This window comes from Parasteatoda tepidariorum, chromosome 2 (genome assembly GCF_982258835.1).
Source record: "Parasteatoda tepidariorum strain Cologne lab strain chromosome 2, Ptep-v5.0, whole genome shotgun sequence".
NCBI classification, from domain to species: Eukaryota; Metazoa; Arthropoda; class Arachnida; order Araneae; family Theridiidae; genus Parasteatoda; species Parasteatoda tepidariorum.
This window is the reverse complement of record NC_141756.1, coordinates 95,204,282-95,223,058: the sequence shown is the minus strand read 5'-3', so window position 1 is coordinate 95,223,058 and position 18,777 is coordinate 95,204,282.

Sequence of the window (18,777 nt, the reverse complement as noted above, 5' to 3'; positions counted from 1 at the left end):
GAACAGCTCTTACCAGTGAATCAACACCCAGTAAGGGAACACTTAATTTTGGTTATTTCTTAATGCTCTTTATGAATTTATAAGCCATACAAATATTTAAAAGCAAGCCTATTCTTGAAATTATAACATATAAATACTTGGAAAATGTTAACTTTTTTTTGTAATCATGAATTGAAAATTAAAGTGTCAACATATTAACACATACTGTTCATTCACTGGGAAATCTATGCCTAGCAAAGGAACATGCCTGTTCCCTCACTGGTTAGAAGTTGTTTTTCGTATTTTTAACATACTTTTGATGCGGAACATTATTAAAGGTACAGGAAAATTAAAGTTTATCTTTTATTTTCCTTAACTTAGAAAGAAATCAAGTAAAGGAACACTTGTTCCTTCACTGGTTTTTCGTCGTTTGGTGATCCAGTAAGTAAACACCCCCTTATCTCAGTACTTTATTATGCTATGATGCTAAAAAAAAAAGAAAAAAACAGAACTTCAATAACTATATTTTGAATTCTCTTTCTCACAGTGAGAAAAATAAAACTATTACATGCAATTAATTCCACTTGAAACATATAAATACAAACACTCAGCTTATAATTTTTTTCAAAGAAACAAGGTGTTACAGAGATGATAACAAATTCAAAAATTTTTCCAGAGAAATCTATTTGACCAGGCAATCCAAAACATTGCTAGATGACTTCCTATTGTTTGGCAGTAAGCTATTGTTACCAATCAATCTAAAGTAAAACTTTCAAATTCTTATTTTTAATCAATATATATAAAATGTTCCTTCACTGGTTGGTTTACCCTACGTGCTTTTTTAAATTATCAAATGATAAACCATAACCTTTTATGCATTTTTCTTTCAATGCGACACTATCTTTTGAAAATATTTTTCCGAAATCTTACGTACAGCGGAAATTCAGGAGGATTTTTCCCTAATTAAAGAGAATTATTTTTAATTCTGAAAAGCTATGATGCTTTCAAATTTCGTTTTTGGAGTTAAAACAATCATTAAACTATAGAATTTCATCCTTTACCTAATAAATTCCTTTCTCAAACTGGGAACTATAATTCTCTTATATTTTCAAGGTATAAATTTGAAAGGGAAAAAAATTATACCGATGTGATGTATAGAACAGGCCATTGAGCATTGACTGGCCATATAGCCATTGTTCGGAACTTATCAACTAAAATTGTATTAAAATTAATAAATTTGCAACGTACGGAAAAATTTTGATAATATAAAATTGCAATATTCATTTGGAGGGAGGCAAAATATCTGGCCAACAATATAGTGAGTAGGAAAGCTATGATAGAAATCTCTTGCTCCAATTCGGAGTGAAGAGGGATATGTATACGTAAAATATTTGCAGAAAAACCCTTATACCCTGCAGAAAACCCCTGCAAAAAAACCCTTGAGTATATATTGATAATCAACAGTCATAATACTTGAAAATTCGAAAAAGGAATAATGCTTTATGTTTTGGAAACTGAAATTTTTTAATCTTAGCTTAAAAAATGTATAGTCCATGTTTGAATTATTATATATTTTTTTTACTGAATATTTCATATTTTATTTAATAAAAGATTAGCTAATTAAAGATGTATTAAATATTAGGATTTTGGTAAGTTGAGAATTTCAATTTTAGCTTAAAATAATTTTTGAAGAAGAAAATATTTTTATTGCGTCGAATTTTTTGGGCTTTTTTGTTAACCAATTATTTTATATTTCATTCAATGTAAATTCAAAACGCAAAAGTATAATAAATATTTCAATTATTGGAAATTATAAATTTTTCGCGTTAGTCTTAAGCTACTGCTATCGAATAAAACATATTCATTACTTCCGATTTTCATTTTTGAAATAAATTTTTTTTATTTTATTGAATTTAAATGATTTAATTAAAAAGACAAGACATACTCAATGTTTCATAAGAGGGAAATTTCCAATTTCCCTCCTTATCCTGAAGTAATTTACTCAAAAAATCATTATTTCTATTTTGTTGGGACAACAATTTTAAATTTTATTCAACAGAAATAAAACAATTTGCAAACAAAGATATTGTAAATACTTGAAATAACGAAATTTCAAATTTTTAATATAAGCATTGGCACTGATAAAAGTGTGTATTTTTTATTCCTACCTGTGTATTTTGGCTATATATTTAATATTTCGTTGAATGCAAATAAAACAATTGGCAAACAAATACATTTTAAATTTTAGAAGTGTTTTCGAAATTCCAAATTGTTAATGTGTGCTTCACGTAATTGCTGAAAAAAAAATTATTCCAAATTGTGTTTTTGTGGCTAATTACTTTATATTTTATTGAATGCAAATGAAACAACTAGCAAGCAAAGATATAAATATTTAGCGTGTTGGAAGTTCCAAATTTTCTATATAAACCTCATGTGAAAAATACATTTTTATTTTTCCCAAATTATGTTTTTAGACTAGTTACTTTATAGTTTTTTTTTATAAATAAAGCAAGTATCAAATATACTCATTATAAATATTCTATTCTAGGAAATTCTAAATTTTTTATGTAAACCTCCCGTAATTGCCACGAAAAAATACATATTTAGTCTTCCTAAATTGCGTTTTTTGGCTAATTACTTTATATTTTATTGAATGTAAATAAAATAACTACCAAGCAAAGATATTGGAAATATTTAAAATTTTGGAAATTCCAAAGTTTTTTGTGCAAGCTTCAAGTTATTACCACAGAAAAAAATAGAAAACGTATTTTAGTATACTAATTTCCGATAATTGCTTTATATTTTATTAAATGTTAGTAAAACATTTTGAAACAAAACTTATGCTGCCAGTAGTCTGTTTATACCGTTATTCCTATTTGTATGTAAATAATGACAAAAGAGATTTTGTATAGGAAACATCAACCAAGACCCCTTTCGTTCCAAGAATAACAGGGAAAATGAAGTTAAGCTATCATTATCAAATAGAATAATAACAGCAGCCGACGCTTCTTGGCGTCATATACGAAGCGTGGCAGTGGAAATACGATTAATCACTATTAGCCCCTCCACAAACAACGTATACAAAAGGAATTATTTTTGTCGCCTAACTGCCTGTCCATTTTTTACCTGAAAAAAGATGAAGATAAAAGGTGCTTTGGATTGTTTTGAATCATGTGAAATGGAAGAGAAAAAGAGAGTGTTTTTACCACCTTGAAGAATTCCGTGAAGATCGACCGAAGATTCGTAGGAATCTTGGGACGTTTTAGTTGTAAATGAAAAAGTCGCCAATGGCTCGAATGCTATGTTAAGTACATCGGCGCCCTAGTATCTTGTCTCTGGTCATCTTTTGACATTTTTCTGTGTGGGGACATTGGAGGCAGTATTCTCGTCTTCTTAAGACAAATTATTTTAAGAATAGAAGAATTGTGTTTAGGGATAGTAATGTAGGAAATAATGTGATAAAAGTATATATTCTGAGGGGTTTAGTATTTAACTTTCGAGTTTAAGCGAAAATATTAATTTTATAATAAGTATTGGGGAAAAAATGTGAAAATAATTGTGTTTTCTAAAAACTGGAATGAAAAAGAGTACGTAAAAAGTATAGTAAAAAAATAAATTTCTGGAATTTTAATTTCCGAATTTCAACAAAGATGTCAATTATATAATAATTATAAGCGACGAAATTCGACAAATCCCTTTAGAATAGAAAAAAGAGTATATGTATTCTTGGAGTTTTTTTTTTTGTTTAACTTTCGAATTTCAGGGAAAATAATAATTTTACGATATCAGAGGGAAATTTAAAAGAAAATTTTTTTTTGTTAAAGGTAATTTGCAATGGAATAAAAGAAAAACGGAGTGAGAAAAAAAATGTCAGCTCACTGTGATGACCGACTGATTTGGTGGAAGTTTTCATGGTTTTTCTCTCCCTGTAACACGAATGCTGGTTAGTTCCATTGGAATGTTCTTCCCAAAGGCTAGTTTGTCCCAACACTTAGTCCAGGAGTTTAGTTACCTTCTGGGAAACAGTTTCACGGAAAGCTTATAATTAAAAGAAAATATTGCATATTTCGTATTTAATAAATTTAAAACAATCCTTAAATGTGGATACTGTCATACTTCATTACTACTTCATTATAGAATGAGAATATGCTTCATTTCAGTTTTAAGTCTTTAATTTGAAATAATAATTAGAATGATAACCGAGAATGCTAAGAAAGGGTGGTAAATAAATATTCAAAGTATAAGTACTTTTAAATTAGGTATAAGCAAATGTTTTACTGGTGAACAGTATTTATAAAACTCTTATTTACTTTATATATATATATATATATATATATATATATATATATATATATATATATATATATATATATATATATATATATATATATATATATATATATATATATAATCACCTCCGAAGCCTTGTAACTTTGAACCCAATCCAGAAGACAAGGGAACTCCTGGATCAAGTATTGGGAGAAGTTTGCCTTCGTGGAAGACTTTTTGATGGAATTAACCCGCATTTGTGTTACATGATGAGGAAAACCATGAAAATCTCCCAGGGTTAGCCTGACGGCAAGGGGAGTCTAACCCATGATCCGTCTATCACGGAGGATATCTTTCGTCAACGCTGTGATTGGTGCGAGCCGAGTGTGGATACGAGCCGAGTGTTCATATCGACCAGCCATCGTTGGGATTCAATCCCGGTTCACCTCATTGGAAAGCAAACACTCTATCCTCACTATATATTGATTTTTATTTTATTTTATCTGTCGTTCAAAAGCAGACACAATTTTGGGTTTACGACTACTAATGTTCAACTCCGTAGCCTTGTAATTTTGAACCAATCCAGAAGACAAGGGAACTCCTGGGGATCAGTACCCCCAGAGGTATTAATTTGTTATTGGAACATGGAGGACTTTGAGACTCGACAGATTTAACGTGCATCAGTCACCATTTACTACACGGAGAGTCTTCGGCTGGCAGGGATCGAACCCGTGAACTCTTGGACATGGGCCCAGTGTCCTACCAACTAGGCTATCCCGGGCCTCACTTTATATAGATAGCAACCAAGGAAATTTAATCTTCTTATCAGAAAAGTGGTTTACACCATGTGATTTTCTAGACACTAGTTATAGCAATTTTCTACCCCAACAACAAAGAGAAATGGTATATTCCGATATGTTTTAGGGAAACATAGAAGAATGCTGAAAATGATGTGAAAGCTATAGCTAATTTGAAAATTATTATTTTTTAAGTATTTATAATTAGATTACCACATCCAACTAATGTTAGTTTATTTAAATGAAAATTTTTTTTTCTTCTTGCATTGGACTCTGTATTGTCTGATTTCTAGTACGAGAAAAAGATTTTTCTCAATCCCATAACCTCAACTTTTCATTAAACCACAATATTTCTTTTAAAACATTGAATATTTTCAACCTTGATTCTCTGCTGGCTCAACCATGACGTGTGCCTAGATTTATTTCGTGGTTGCGTTCTTTGACAATGAATTTTAGTTTTGGCAGCTTCACGAATTTAGTCGTCTTCGTATTTTTTGGAAAAAACGTAAATGGAACGGAAATAAATGAAGCACAATTATCGAAATTAAATAAAGAAAGAAAAGCCAAAGATTGTAGAGAATTTAAATTTCGATTAAATTTTTACTAAGCAATTTTATTGAAAAAAAAAATCTAGAAAATTAAGAAATTAAAATTTCGCTAACTTTATTGGTTTCATTTTATCGCGAAAATGCTCATATTTTTATTTCAGAACGTTTATTCTATTCAAGTATTCCCTCGTAAGCTTTTTAATTTCAAATGGTATACAACATTCGTCCACTTTTGCTGACTTTAAAAAATTAAAATAAAACAAGGAAACTACTTAATTTAAATCTGTGAAACCCCTCGTTGCAATTTGTTTCTCTGAATTTCATATTTGAGTTTTATAATTTTTTTCTTTTTAGAACAAAATTTTGAAGATAAAGGGAATTTTATGTCTAACGTAAGCATTGCTCATATCCCTCTTCACACTTATAAGCAAAAATAAGCAAATCGCAAATTTCCTGCCACTTATGTAATGTTCGTACGTTTACTTATCTGTTATTGCGCATGCATACTTAACAATCTCAATATGTACTTAAAATTTTTAAAAATTACGCATCTTCTTTAAAAAAAAGAAGAAAGAAAGTAATGTTTAAAGGTGTTCAAGTTAATGATAAGTTTTTCATACGTTACGTAAGCACTTGAAGAGGTACGTAATTTTGATTTGTGATTTGCTTATTTTTGTTAACAAAGAGGAGGTTTCGACAATGCTTCTGTAAAACTCCAAAATCCTATTAGTTTCAGTTAAGTTTCAATTTTTTTTAAAGAAAAAAATTTTGAAAAATTATTTAATTTAAAAGAATTTAGATTTGAAAGAAAAATTAAATTTGGGGGAAGAAAAGTTGGTTAAAATTTTTTTAAAGGGATTTTTAAAACAAAGACACTAGGAATATTTTGCTTAAAATTTCATAAAATGAATTTAAGTATAAATTTGTTTCATGCAAAGTTACAATGGTTTAGTAGAACTTATGTATTCTCATAATTGAATTGCTGCATAAAAGTCGAGCCTTTTTATTTATCGAATTCAAATTTTTTAAATTTATTTTAAAACCAGTACAAATAGCCGAGTTTTTTATTTATTTTATTTTATTTATTTATTTTTATTTTTTTTTGCGGACAAAGGGGAGGTTTTAAAATTTTTTTAAAACATGTTTAGGTAATGTTTGAAGGCTTCCTAAGCCACATTTTAAAATTGTTGAAAGGAGAGATTTTTGTTGATAAGCACCCCGATTTTCTTGAGAGTCAAAGGATGTTTCAATGTACTGTTCTAATGGAAATTCAGGAACGTTTTAAGGTACCTGTCTGGAAACAATATTGAGAAATAGTTGACATAGCAATGTCAATTTTGGAGGAAGAGAGGCTTATCAATGCTTTTCATTTGTATTGTTTTCTAAGGTTGGTTAAAAGTATAATAGAAAGCTTTTTCTTTACATATTTGTATGCAAAAAACAAAAAAAACAAATGGATAACTAAATAAATAATTATTATGTACATATATATATATACATTGTAGTATGCTTTTTTTTGTATATGAAACTGCAAAAAGTTGTAATAAGCAATAATAATAAAAAGAGCTATAGAGTTTAACATATTATTGTTTACTTTAATATCCTATTATACTTAATGACATCGATAATTTTCGCGTTTTTTTACTACAAAAATATTTTTAAACTTCACACTCTTTCTTATCTTCTGAATAAAAATTGGAGTTAATTCTAATCATAAATATTCTAATACTTCACCATTCAATTCAAACCGATGTTTCATGTCTTTAACACATGAAATTTTAAGTCAACGCAATATTTTTTCATAAAAACTTTAAATCTCAGCTCGCCACCTTATTTTTAATATAAATTTAGAAAAAAAATATTCATTGAATTCATTCGTCTCAGAAAAATGTTCCATTATTTTATTAATTTAAAAAAAGAATAGGTGAAACTAAATGCACCCTTCTTATTATTTCTGCAGAATTTAATGCACTTCTTAGAATCTCTTTTACTTTTCATTATTTCTAAAATATGAAGAGGAAATAAGCTAAGAGGGGGTGGTCCCCAAGACGAAAAGAGTTAATGAGATTGACTCAGATTTCAAAATGGGTGTATTGGAACGTTTCAAATATTTAGGAATAACAAGTCGGTTTTCTTCAAACGGCAGAGCAAATAAAAACAAAAAGGAAAAAATAAAGAAAGTACCCCACCCTGCGGAAAAATAGCGGGTGTCACCAAGTACCCTTGTCGACACCCGTGCCCTAGACCGTTTCCTTCTTTAAAATTGAACGGCGCCAAATATCTCGCCGCATTTTCACCTGCACTTCCAAATAACAGAATGGTCAGTTGTGGCTAGTGTGTGTGTTTTAAAAATAAAAAACCTTTTCATGGCGTGCAAAGACGTCGTCTAATCTCTGGCCAACAGAGGCGGATCTACTTGGACTATGTACTGTTTCCTCTCCCCACCGACCGGAAACTCTTCCGGTGGACTCAAAAGTTTCCAAAAACAGAGCCAACATCACACCAACCACTGCTCTGACTGTGTTTTTAGATCAGAATTAGTAGCGAAATTGACACCGATACACAAACGGCAACTGGTAGTGCTCTTCAGTTTTTAATTCATGTGATCACGTTACCAATCAGCTTTTTGTTGCAAGCCATAGCCTCTCTTTGCGCTTTTGGGTAAGTGTCGTTTCTTTTTTATTTGCTTGATTATCAGTGAATTATACTTTCTTTCCTGATTGGCTGTCATCTGCAAATAAATCTGTACTGATAACGACACTATCACACGTGCTATTATTGTCCTATTTAATTATTCTGCAAAACTAAACTTTCACGATTCGAAATCGCGCATGAACACAGTTGGAAATTTATGTGATATTGTTTATCATATATAAATAAGAAATGTCTCCTTGTAATTAACTATTTATGCTACATCGTGGCATAAGTAAGACATAGTTAAGTAAACAATTAACCTTTTTGTCTTAGTTCTATAGATTTAGTTTTCAATAAAATTGAGCTTTCTTCGTTCGAAATCGAAGCTTAGAATATTCGAATTCATGTTCCGTACTTAAATAATAAAAAAATTCCAAATAGCGTACTATTTATGCAATACCTTAGCATGATTAAGCGAACACTTATTTGTCTTTGTCCTAGTTCCAGCTATTTAGTCTTTAAAATTGAACTTCCAAGGTTCGAAATCGGGTGAAAGTATTAAAAAAGTTAATGCGATTTTTTTCTTACATAAATAAAAAAAATTTTCATGTAGTTTTCTATTTACCGTACACCATTTCAAGGAGAAAATAAATAATTATTATAATCCTATTTGTTGTACGTATTTGTTTTTAATTAAGTCGAACTTCCACAGTTCGAAATTATTCGCTTTTGTTCTGCCCTATTCATTTAGTCATTGTAAAATTGAACTTTCACCGTTTGAAATCGTGTAATAAACTGAAAGTATTTTTTGAAGTTTTCTGAGTTTATATATATAGAGAGAGAGAAAGATAGATATAGGTATATATAAAATCTCCTTATAATTTAGCATTTATGTTACGCCAGAACTTAAGCAGGACTAACAATCAGTCGCATTGTCAGATATTAATATTATAGTCAAGTTAGTTCATATTGTATAATGAAACTTACTTTTAGTATCTCATAAAATGTAACTTTTACTGTTCAAAATTTTCATTCGGAAATATTGCAAGCAATCTGCGAATTTTTATAATCAAGAAATTCTCTCTGTATTTACGACTTATAAAATACAGTAAAAGCAATCGGTGACATATTGGTAGTATGCAAATTTAAGTTGTTAAAACATATTAAAAGATTTTATGACATGATATGCCTTTTACGACCTAAGCATTTTATGACATTTTAGGAAATTTTTCATATTTAAAATTCTAGTGTAGTAGTTCGATTTTTTTATTAGAATTTTTTTTTCATGATACGCATATAAAATTAAAACTTGCTTGCACAGATTCTATTGCTTACGTACGTATATAAAATTAAAACTTGTCTACACAGATTTTATTGCTTACGTACTGTAACTCTTGATTTACGGAAAAAAATTGGCCCAGCCACATCAGTAAGATATTTCGTTCCAAATTATCATAATTCTAGAAGAAAGTTTAATTGGATGTTTTATGTTTGCAAAATGCTCAGTAATGACTGCTCTTCATATATATTTAAAAAACCTACTGGCAGAAAAGATATCGAAAACTATTTCATACTAAGAGTCACATATTGATTTAATCCAGGGAATGAATTAAAGCGTAATCAAAAACTAATGAACCACTACTAAAAGAAGTGAAACTAAAAGCATAAAAACCTTGATTGTCTTCGGAAACTCCATGCTTCATCAGGCAATCAAACAGGTTTTAATGTTGTAATTCCATTTCTCTCAGTAATTTAATTTCTCAGTAATAATTCAACAGCATTTTCCTTTTTTCGTCATATAAACATAATTTGAGATCCCCATTTCTTATCTTTTATTTTTGCTAAGGGCTTTAAAAGTATACAGAAAAGGGCTGTATTTACGGAGCACATAAATACTCAAACTTTTATTTCAGTATTATTTTGTTTCTTTATAATCGACATTATGTATTATATATTTTAAAAAAATTATTGTCTGCATCTAAATTATAAAAATTCTTATTAGAATGTTAACTTCTAAGTTATTATATTAATTAAATACATTTAGTAATTGGATGCAAAAGCTTTTTTTTAACAGTTCTTGCTGGAGATATAATTAAAAAGTAAATATTATGTTTGCGATTCTCAATTTTTAACTATAACCTGATTAAGGTTGTTTTTAGAATGAAATCAACCTTAATAGCTTTACAGCCAATAATATGGAGTCACCCGGGTTAATTCCTGGTCAAAGCGCATCAGCAATCAATTATTACAAAATATTATCGAAGCAATGGTTATCCCCTCTGCAGAGGATCAAAATTGTGATGGCTTGTCTTCGGATCATCCTCAGGGATGTTTCCCAGACCGTCGCCAATAGCCCATTGTGCAGCTCTAGTGCGACGTAAATGAACAAATCAACAACGAAGCAATGGTTACTAATTTTTGGATGGAGTAAGCACATTGTAATGCCCATCTAAAAAAATATTTATTTTATCAATAATGCACAATTTGAATAATTATAGTTATTTAGTGACCAAGATTTACACCAAGGAGGGGGTAATTCTTGGCCACTTATGGAGTAATTATTGGTCACTCACATATTTGGTGCAAATACATACAGTTTTTATGCATATTATTAATATAATTTCTTAAACTAATTAGATTAATTTTATTATCTATAGCTATTTAAACATTGTACTTAGTTATTTCAGGGTTAAACGGAAATTTATTCAACATGAGAAAAATATACATTCAACACAATTTTAGCCAAAATATTTTTTGTACGATTTGTATGCAATATTTATAGCTTCTGTATCTGCTGTGAGCCGGCAAGGTGGCCGAATGGTTAGCGTGTCTGACTGCTAAGCCAATGGCTGCGAGTTTGAAACCCGCTCAGGGCATGGATGTTTCTCTGCGTATTGTCCACTGTTATGTGATGTGTGAATGTGGCCAATGTGGCGTGGTTAATGTTACTCGCCTCCTTGACTTTGGTTCGCAGGTGGTGAGCAACACAAATCAGTCATCTTCTAAGGCCAAGAACGAAAGTCCAGAGTTTGCCGTTATGAAAAATATTTTAAAAAAATTACAAATAAATAAAAATCTGCTGTGAATGATTATACAGCTATCAAATCAATAGGTCCGAGGGGCGATGGCTCAGGGGATAGAACGTTCTCCTTCCAATGAGGTGAACCGGGGTTCGATCCCGGCAATGGCTGGTCGATACGAATTCCGCATCCGGCTTGCACCGACCACAATGCTGACGTGAAATATCCTCAGTGGTAGACAGATCATAGTTTAGAGTCCTCTTACCGTCAGGCTAACCGTGGGAGGTTCTCCTGGTCCTCCTCTCCATGTAACACAAATGCGGGTTTGTTCTATTAAGAAGTCCTCCATGTAGGCAAATTTCTCCCAATACTTGATCCCTTGTTTTCTGGATTAGATTCAAAAATACAAAGCTACGTAGTTCAACATTAATAGTCGTTTACCCAAAATTGGGTCAACTGTTCAACGACGGCTACTAAAAAAGTTATTAGGTCCAGAAAAAATTGAGCTAATGTGAATTGTCTCTGTTCTATCTTGTTTCAGCCAGCGTGAGTTGTCTGCTTCGCTTTTCAGTTATTTTACACACACTTCACTGCCCTCCAGTTTTGTGACTTTTCCAACATAGAACAGATAATAATATATAGCATAGTATCTATGCTCTTCCATTGAATGTTTTCAATTGCATTTTGAAATGATAATGTTTATTAAACTGCTTAATCACGGTTGGTATATCTGCTGGTTCATGCAGTTAAGACTTAAGTAACAAGACAAAGAGTTGCAGATAATTAAATAAAATCAATGAAAGATGGCGATCATAGGCGAAATAACAGTGCATGAATGATAAGAACAATATTGGCCAGGAATAACCTAAACCAAAAACTCAGTGGCGCGACAGCCCATAGAGCGCCAAGGCCTACTGTACCCATCTCAGTTTTCTTGACCTTGGGCTCTGAGGTGCAAGAGCAGATGTTCCGGTTAGGTGGTCAGCTGAACGCGGATCCCCAGTGTTTAGTTCCCAAGCATGCTTGGTACTCATTTATCGATCCTCTGAAGGGATGAAAGGCTGAGTCAACCTTGCCCAGCCCGAGGATCAAACCCAGGACCTGTGGCACGGGAGCGCGAAGCGCTACCACTCAACCACCGGGCGTCCCAGGAATAACCTAATGACCAAAAATTACCCCAGGAACATGGGGCAGTATTTGGTTCACTCCAGTAAATTATTTAAAATAATAATAGTAAATCTAAAACTATTTTTCAGTAACTGAAGTAAATCACAATTCAACCAAAAGGAGAACAAAGAAAAATAATTATAACTTTAATTATGACGAAGATCTTAGGAAAAAATTTATCATAACTATGACCAATATTTTACAGAAATTTAACAAGCCTTTTTAAATAGACTTTTTTTTTAAAAAAATAAGTAAACAAAAACTCATAATTCCATCATAAATTCCAATGAGGATAGCTTGGAAAACCTCTATGATTTTTTTTTTTTCATTTTGGTGAAGTGGTCTTGAAACATAAAAAGGATTGTGAGCTGGAATTACCACAGAAACTTGCTGACCGGGATTTATTCCGGGTGTCTCTGCTACTTGTGTAACTGTTGTGAAACTGTAACAATTATTGGTGGCTGTTTGCAAAGTGACTCCTACGCTGGATTGTCTTTACTTATGAAAATGAGCAAATATTGAGAATTATATATTGATTTTAATGATTTTCATTCAAATATCTCGCTTAATATTATTTTATTTTATAACTGCCGTTTAACAGCTAACCTATTTCTTCATTGTACCCAACCCAGTAGACAAGGAAACTCCTGGATTAAGTATTGGGAAAAGTTAGCCTCCGTGAAAGAATTTTTGATAGAACTAACATTGCATGCAGGGAAAAACTACGAAAACCTCCAACAGTCAGTTCGAAGATAATTGGATTCTAATCCGTCGACGTACTGAAAATACTTTACGTCAGCGCTGTGGTTGGTGCGAGCTGGAAGTAAAATTCGCATTAACCAGCCACTGCTGGGATTTGAACATGGTTGACCTCATTGGGGAGAAGAAGCTTATTCCCATGAGCCTTTACGACTTATCTCATTAGATTTATGAGAAAAAATGTATTATTTTTTTCAAATATATGAACAATTTCTCTGTTTCCAGACAATTTTTTTTGATAAGATATATAGTTGATAATTTAGTAAGATTTCGTCATATATAGTTTAAAATTATTGCTTTGTTTCAAGACATTTAAGACATTGGTATTTCTTTTATTTCTCCTTGGCGAAGAAGTTTGGAAGACATATTAGAAAAGTCGAACCATATTTGCAACCGTTCAGAAAATTTTAAACATTTCTTAAATATTTGAATATATGTTTTATATATGTTCATTTTAATATATGCTTAACTCTTAAAGCAGTTCTTACTATAAGAGTGTTAATAATTTAGAATTAAATCATTATGCAAAAGTTTTAGGAAGTCAAACAGTGTTTTTGTAATTTTATTCTTTATTTTCCTAGAGGAAATAACTTTTCAGAAACACTCTTAACTTATCAAAGGGGAGTCATCCCTATATGTATAGACGTAGTCTCTTGAATCAATTTTATAAAACGCACTAAAACAAGGTCATTAATTTTTCATTGAAATTCTAACGATTAAAAGAAAGAAGAAATTCGCAGTACATAATGTACCCCTTCCAAATAAAGCCCAACTAAGAAAATCTCAATTTTACTGTAACAACAAAAATAAATTTCACTTGATTTGTAATATAAAAACTGATATAGATTTAAAGAACACTTAATGTTATACTTATATTATTATATAGAAATATGAAAACTTGTTTAATGCGTTTTAAATAACTTACTCATTCATAGCTCTTTTTAATAGATAACTCCATTCATAATTTTTGAACTATGATTTTATTCTTACGGAAAGTGAGATGAACACATGGTTTTTTAAATTATGTGCAGAACAAATCTCTCAAAAAAGAAAGAAAAGCGGAATTTAAAAGGAAACAGAATTGATGTATTAAAAATATTAAATGTAAGCTAAGTCAGAACTGAAAATAGAAAAGTACTTTTGACTACTTTTTGCAGTGCTATCTTTTACAGATTTGTAAGACAAATTTTCCTATGTAGTTTTCATGTTGAATGGAATAAGTCAAAATACATTTTAAAAATAATACTTTTTCTTGCCATAAAATCATCGCAACATTTGCAATTTTCGGCTTTTGGCCAATTTAGTCTTATTTGGTCTAAATTTTAAGCAAGAAAAAATGTATATGAAACAATACCTCACTTGTTTGTGTATGTGTATATATATATGTACGAAAAACAGCACGTCCGCCCGTCCTCGGCGGTCAAAAATTCCCCGCGGACAACGAATTTCTCGAATCCGCATTTTCCCGTTAATGTTCGTGATACATTTTCAATTTTTATTATCTTACAAGAGTCTAGCGCCTCACTTCGAAAATGACTCTCTAATCTAGAAATACAGCAACATACTGCGTTTGGAATTGATGTTTTCTCTGTCTGGGAGTACTGTAGCGGTTGAAAGGGGCTTTTCGCAATGAACTTACAAAAAAAAACACATTACGTACTGGTCTTAAACAAGAAGCGTTAAACATCTCTATTACAAGAATTGTAAACATCTACCTAAATGCAAAACCCCTTTCAGATTTCTGTGCAGAAACCTCTGTTAATCATTGGCTTGATTGTTGAACTGGCAAACGCCATATTTGATTCATTTAAAAAAACGCAGTACCCGCGGATAAATTGACATTCCAGCTAACTTGACTTTTGTCATTTAAATTATTTCATGAAATAAATACTAGGTTACTATTAGTAACCTAGTATTTCTCTTATTACTGTATAATGTAATCCTAGTAACTACTAATTCATTGTGCAATTTATATAAATATTTGTAGTAAATAGGAGAAAATTATGTTTTTATTTACTTAGAGGCTACGGGTTAGTTTCAAATGAGGACGGGTACATTGTTGGACATGCCGTCCTGGGGGGGAAGGGTAAAATTTCTGAGTTTTTTCGAGCCCTGATATATATATATATATATATATATATATATATATATATATATATATATATATATATATATATATATATATATATATATATATATATATATATATATATATATATATATCTTTGCATGATAGTGCTTAATTTATCAGCCTTAGAGGACGCAATACTTACCCTCTGAAGCCAGCAGCTAATGCTTTTTCTATGGGAGATTCATTTGCAAATTTTTTTTTGTTTTGCATTTTGATATTTTGAAAAAATTCTTTCAGCATTTGAAACTTCATAGTTTACTCTAAGCTTCTGTGGTTTCACTTTTTTTTTAAACTATAAATTTTAAATTATTAATTAGATTGAAACGTCGGTAATCGAGTTATCTTCTAGAAATCCGTTATTTATCAAAATTCGTTCTGTAAATACCTATTTTTGAGTTCACGTTCTTGTACTATACATTTCAAGCTTCCAAGAGAAATACTTAGTAATTATTTTCTTCAATTATTAAATATGTTATCATCAAAGAAAGATGAAAAAAATTCTTAAAAAAATTTGCGAAAAGAGCCTGAACCACTCCTCTCACCTGTCCTATATTCATTGCAAGCATTTACCAATCGGACTAGTAGGGGGGATCTTTTTGGGGGGTTAGGAGATAGCCTCTTTACTTTCTTTGAATAGTTTAGGGGCTAAATAGCCTTGGAGTCTTCTATTGGGTTTGAAAATAGTTCTTCACGATCTACCAAAAATGACACCACGAGCTACTAGTAGCTTGCGGTCAGTAATTCGTGGTCGGCCACTAGACCAATAAATAGTGTAAGATAATTAAGTAAAAGTAGTCGATAAGTTGATAGCAGTGTGAAAAGTGTAGATTGGATATGGTAGTAACATTTTTTTTACGTTTTTCATAATAAAGTCTCTTACTGATGAAGTAAAAACACTCTAATGGCATAATACTCTTATAGCTCTATTTATTAAAATGAATATATAGCTCTATTTATTAAAATAAATTATATAAAATATTAATTTTCTTATATTATACTCATGAGTGTGTATGATTGCAACTTGTGGACAGAAAAACTACATTATTTTTGTAGTTTGCTACATTTACAACTACTTTGTAACAAATGAAGTTAACTCCAACTACTTTTTTTTTTAAAATTCAGTGACTACAAACTGCTTTGGAATAGTAGTAACTTTTTAACTACTTTAAAGGAATCGAACTTTACTGGAGAAATTAATTTACACCTGTAAAATTTACGCCGCTGAAGAAATTAGTTTACACATTATGTTCAAAATGGTTTTGAATTTAAAATTGGCTTACATTAAACATGGAGAATTATTTCGAAACATTTATTCATGTTTACATATACCTTTTGTTATTCTTAAAAAAAAAAAAAAAAAACTTTTTTTTCGAATTTGTTCATTTGGTCTTCAAATTTTTATGCCCTTCGAATATTTAATTTAAGAAAATAGGAATTATCAAAAACTTGCAGTTTCGTTAAGTATTTAATGCTTTTTTATTTCCTCTAAGAAATTAAACACATAGAAAATATGTTTCATTTCTTTGAAGTAACATCACTGTTTATGGAGTGTACATTCGCATGTGAAATTGTGACCAAAGCGATAAATTATCCATTATTCATAATGGCCAGCTTAAATATATTAATTATACTATGTACGCAATTCTTCTTAACTCCAGTGAAGGGGGCATTCAAAATTGCGTCCTTTGACAGACCCCCGAAGATTTTCAGCTACCAAATTCGAAAAATTAGTTGTGTTAGAACAGTGATTCTCAACCACTGTGCCGCGGCACTTTTGTGTGCCGCCAAATTCTTAATATGTGCCCCCAAATATTAGAAATGATACAATAAAATTTATAATACTTTTTTTTATTATGAGTAAAGTTTAAATTAAAGAAAAGTGTATATGGGTCATTCTCACGAAAACTGTCATTTTTCAGTTCATAAAATCCCAAAAAAGTAAAGTGAATAAAAAGCTCTGAAACTTTTTATACTAATAGAAATATGTAATGGCATTATAAAGAAAGTATATATCCTTTAAATTATACTTAATATTTAAATTAATTAATTTTTTAAATAATTAATTTATAATTAATTAATTTATAATTAATTAATTTATAATAATTAATAATTAATTAATTAATTTAATAAATAAATTAATTTAATAAATAAATTAATTTAATAAATAAATTAATTTAATAAATTAATTTATTAGTTTTTTAATTTATTTTTCAAATTAATTGATAAGTAAATTAATTATTTTCACTATTTAAAAAGTGAGGGAATGACACTAATAGTGAGGGAATGATATTTTATTTTAATACATGTTTTTATCTTAGTTACATCTACCTAAAGTTTGAAAATGATAACATACTAAGTATATCTAATATTTATTATAATTTAGTCTTATATATTTAATAGTTTTTACAGGTTTGGGAAACAAAATTGGCTGGCACGATTGAACAAAAAAAAATTTGATAATATACTCATCTTGAATCATTCCCTCACTTCGGCGTCATTCCCTCACTTTATACACTAGTGAAGGAATGATGAATTCAATAAAATTTAAAAATAACAGTTAGGCCTAACTAATTTCTGAAGTCAATCACATACAATTATATTCATACAAGAAAGAAACATATAATTATCCACTTTCTCGATGAAGTTGTATTTTATTTTACTCTAAAAAGTGACATGAGGGAATGACAAATGTAAAAAATTTTTACCTGGTTTGATTCATTCAAATTTATTCCACAGCAAAGCTTCTTTAAGTTGAAGATGGAAACATACTGCAATTTTGTTCTATGATGCCAGTTGTTAATTTCTGAAGTTTTTATTAAAATATTTTTATTCTAAGAAGATTGCAGGTGATAAGAACTTTGTTGTGAGGGAATGACGCGAAACACTGGGGACAAAGTTTAAAATAGTGCTGTGTTAATATTTTTATCAGAAATTAAATATAAAATTGATTTTCTGAATTCTATATTTCAGTATTCTGAAATAAAAAACACGAACTTGTAAAAAAAATTTTTTTATTTCCGAAACAATTTTTTTCTTTTTTTAAATCAGCAGTGGGGACAAGTGAGGGAATGACATATTGGTATATTTTAATTACCTAAAGTAAATAAAAAATAAAAATTGATAATTTTATTTTTATTCTTTTGTTAGCTTGCATTCCGAAGGACACTTTCCCTGAATTTTTTTTTTTTTTCGTAAGCTGTAAAACAAACAAAAAATATACTGGGGACATGAAAATGACTGTTTTTGTGAGAATGACCCATATATAATATATATTTTTTATAATTTCTCCACGCTTTAACCACGTGAACATCTTTGGCGGCGATTGTCTTGTCTCTGACAATCTTGAAATAAGTTAAAATAAGATGGAAGTGTTTAAATTGTATATGACGCACAATTTTAAAAAATGTTGTAAGAACTTATCATTAAAGTAAGCTATGCAGTTAATAAACAAATTAACAAAGGATAACTAAAAA